The sequence below is a fragment of the Nelumbo nucifera genome, chromosome 8 (assembly GCF_055504915.1).
Source record: "Nelumbo nucifera cultivar China Antique chromosome 8, China Antique-T2T, whole genome shotgun sequence".
Lineage (NCBI taxonomy): Eukaryota > Viridiplantae > Streptophyta > Magnoliopsida > Proteales > Nelumbonaceae > Nelumbo > Nelumbo nucifera.
The window spans coordinates 26210516-26214794 of record NC_142656.1 but is presented as its reverse complement, the minus strand read 5'-3'; the positions used below and the strand labels follow the sequence as shown (position 1 = coordinate 26214794).

The 4279-nt window shown below is 40.2% G+C and overlaps 1 non-coding gene across 1 annotated transcript; it reads right to left on the bottom strand.

Annotated features, from left to right (window-relative positions):
* Window positions 1-4137: 4137 nt before the first annotated feature.
* On the bottom strand, window positions 4138-4210 carry TRNAK-CUU (transfer RNA lysine (anticodon CUU)). Its single transcript has one exon. It is a non-coding gene; the product is annotated as a tRNA-Lys (tRNA).
* Window positions 4211-4279: the final 69 nt, after the last annotated feature.

Sequence of the window (4279 nt, the reverse complement as noted above, 5' to 3'; positions counted from 1 at the left end):
AATGTAATTCAAGGGAAAAGTGAGAGGAATTTCTATATTGAAAAGAGAACTAGGGTTGAAGAAGGTGAGTTAAAGACTGTTAAGTTAAACCCAAGTAGGCTTTATAAGAAGAGTGAGAGGAGAGAAAGGAATGGAGATATCTTATGGGGATAAGAAGAAAAAGGGAGAGAGAGGGAATTGGGAGTTGGGACCAAAAGGATGATATATGGATGTTCTCTTTTTCCCTCTTTTGTTTTGTGGAACGCTTTCCGATTCCACCACCAGCCAACCTCGCTATCCACGGCGCCGTTTTTTCTGACGATGAAGGCATCCTGGCCGTTGATGGGGTCTGTGGCCAAGAAAAGAAAAGTGTGGGAGGGATGATTCTGTTATGATGAGACCACGTTGGATGCGGGCTCCTTCCCCTTTTTTCTCCCCCCACCTAATCTTCTTCCCACTTTTTTCACGTGAGGACAAGACAGCGTTTGGGTGTGTCTGGACTCTGGGCTTGGTGTCATCTTGATGGGTTTGGGATCTACTCATGTCTCCACCCACTTGGGTCTTAGCCAAAAAAGCCCATAAAGGTATCATAGTCTACTCATGCCTCGTCTTCACATGATTCCACCTGATTGAATAATTATAAGTATCTGATTCAAGATATCTTGAATTTTGATACTTAATATTTTGTCATGGATTGAATGAACATCCTGTCAAATGGGCCTCTCTATGTTTTTTAGTGGGCTTTGGCCCACATCAAAGTCCATGGGCTAGGCTGGATCAACATTTGAAGGGATTGTCCATTATATCTTTTGAGTTTATGTTGAACTCGTGAGGTGTTGAATCATTCTCTCTCTCTCTCCTATCCATTTAAAAAACTGGCATGGTTCAGTGCTTCGGCTTCAGCTCTTTAATCATTTTCCAAATCAATATAAAAAGAAAGGCCATTACTCAATGCTGGTCCCAGCAATCTGGGGTCTAGGGAGGGATAATCTTATACAGTCTTAACTTTTGGCATTCTTTTTTCATACGAAGAGATTACCCTCAGACTCAAACCCATATTGTCACGCTTGTTGGACTTCGATTTTACTTATTATACCAAAGTAATGGTCCCTCCCTCCCAAGCCAATATATGGGGGAATCCGTATTCTCATGTCAGCCCAAAATTTTAATATACTATTTATAAAACATCCCACATATGACACTCTCAATTAAATCCTAAGTTTGAACTTGGGATTCACTGGCAGTAGTCGGATAGCTATGATTCAGTCTGTGCCTGCTTTTACTTTGTGTATCTTACAAACCATCTTACACCATACATCTGCATCACTGTTTCAAGTGGGCCCCACAACTATCAGTACAGGCCCTTATATTCGAGATGAGGATTTAAGTAGAAAAGGGTTTGTATGGATAAGATGTTGATGATTTCTTCCTTTGAGTTTTAAATTCGGGTCTGTGCCGAGCAAAGCACAACAATGGCACTGTTGGTCCACATAGACGAGTTTGATTGATCTCTGTCGTACACTATCAATGGGGGACTGCTCAGAAATCAGAGTTGGGGAGATATATGAGAGGAAAAGATGATGAAACAGGGACGCTGCCAAAGGTGCCCGTGAGATCAATGCACGTTTCAGAGTTCAGACAAGTGATGGATGGAGAAGTGTTGTATTAATCAGTTTCTCAGGCTACCCTTATTAGGGTCACAGGCCTTGTCATCGATGGTCAGGTTGGGCCTCGGATAGGGAAAATAAAAATCTCCTTTTGGGCTGGGCATACAATCACTCTGGCCCACCAAATATGCACACCCAGAAACAGGAGAAGCCCTTTAGGTTCTTTTTTGTACTTCAACAAGACTGTTCAATGACAAAAGCAAGCATAGAGATTAAGCTCTGCTGTAAGTGTAAAAAACCTGGGCCATCTATCGACCTGGAAAGCTGGCCAGGTGATGGCTTTGGCAGTTCAAGCAGGTGGTTAGTTCCCATTGACCGAGTCAAACCGTAAAAGACTCACTGACTCAGGACCTGGTTGGATATCTCTCACTGGTTCTATGTTTCAACCATTTCACTTTTCCTACATGTGTGGCTGCAATTCACGGAGGTTAGAGAGTGGGTAGGAAAAGTGAGCAGGGAATCTGGGTCCGGTCAGTAATGGCCTGAAAACAAAGTGCAAAACCTGGTTTGGGCCTTTGTTATTTTTATTGTTGGGCTGAAAGCCCATCACTGATCTTGAACCCATTGAGTTAATTCAACATAGTGGTCTTACCAATCACTAGGGTCTTTTGCAAGGACAGATGAACGTGCTTGAACTATTGAGCTTTGAATGGTCGCATATCAAGTGAAGCCTTTTCTGATTGTATCATTTTCAGTTCTTTCTCTTTATTTTTTCTTGTGAAAATTTTCTATTGTAGCCAAACAGTAGTTTTCCTGGGTGCATGGAGACTGGAATTTAGGAAATTACAGGTTCTGTGTAGAAAGATGTTATATTACATGGATTGTAGGAGTTAACCAGCCAAATCTGTCTTATCTTATTGAGGGCTCTCTGAATTTGCTTTATCAGTAGTTTTCTAGTCCAAGCCAGACCCATATCCTATGTGAACACTTGTAGATGAACATGGAATCAAGTTGGATGCAGACCCTGCTGGACGGACCCACCACAGTATCACATGAGTAGGGCAGTTGAGTCCAGTCTTATCTGGCTTGGGCCGGACAGGACGGTCTGAGCATCAGACTGCAACCCAAACCTAGGTGTTAAAACCGTTCCTATGATATTAGTAGCTCTTTATTACCTTGTAGTATTTATTTGTTTCAAGCTTGTTACTAATAATCCAATGCCATTCCCTCCAGAAATTGAACCTCTGGCTGTGTTTGGTTGCAGTGCAAATCATGATTGGGTGCAAAATTTGTACTCGGTTTAGTTTTGCTTGGCTGATATAAAATTTGCACCTTGTTTGTTTTTTTTTTTCTAATCTCTTTTGCATTCATAAGAAATCACTCTGACCTCCTGCCCAAACTCTTCCCACATCCCAACCCATAGGGCACTACAGGCACACATGGGGAACATCTCCCCATAAACAATAACTCAGATATTTTTAAGGCTGCGTTTGGAAATGATGCAAATAAGTGTTAATGCAAATATGTAGAGTGTAAAACGGTTCATATAAATTGTAAAATTGGGTTAGTTTTGCACTGACAAATGTACTTTCTTACCAAATAGATTTTTAGCTGTAATGGATGCAAACATGAATTCCAATAAAGCATATGCCTTTTTATCAAAAGCCCACTTAAATGCAAATTTACTTCTTTTTTATTGATGTACTTTTACATCTTATTATCAATGTAAATATGAATTGATCTATCATTTGTCAATGCATAAATGTAATATTGCCAAACACAGGCAAAAGTGAATTAGAGTGCAAATTTACCCTGAACCGGGATTTACAGTCCATGTGCATCGTTTCCAAATGCAGCTTAATGCACACCCATAGTGTCCTAAGGGTAAGGATGTGGAAAGAGTTCATGGGTGGGAAATCCAAACTTGGGAGAAGTTGCCTAGTTTACCTAGGAGAGAAGTTCCTCTCCAATAATGCTTGTATAATCTCCAATGCATCCCCTTTAGGCCTTGCTCGTTTTTCAAAATGTCACTTACCTAGTTAAGTGTTTTCTATAAATTTATTTACCGATATTCTTTTGATTTCTATGTAAGTTCAATAATGACTTTTTTACCTATAAAATATTAATATTATAATAGATACATTTGTCTCATTATGTTTTATAAATTTTTCCCCCATGTGAAAAAATTGCTTACCCAAAACGAACAGGGTGTTAAAACTAACCTAATCAACTTCAAATTCCGACACAAACTTCAACCCTTCCAACAAACACTGTTGATGATTATTATACCCACCGGTAATACTTGGCTTGGGCCGACCATGAGATCCATCTAAAGTCAGTCCGGTCCATAGTAGCAAGATGCAGTGCCCACTCCTCTGGTTCTAATTCTATACCCCTCAATTTACTCAAATAAAAAAGTTTTGATATCAAGAAAGAAATGTAGTTGCCCAGATTAATAGGAGAAAGGAATAGAAAAAGAGGAGGAAATAAATCATAAATAAGTAGCAGGGGAGCAAAAAGGTATACACAGAAGTCTTCTTTAAAAAGAGAACGCCCACCGTGGGGCTCGAACCCACGACCACAAGGTTAAGAGCCTTGCGCTCTACCAACTGAGCTAGACGGGCATCCTGATGGAAAGTCTTAGGTATTCTTATATAAACGTAATACACCATAAGACAACTTGCTTGATACTC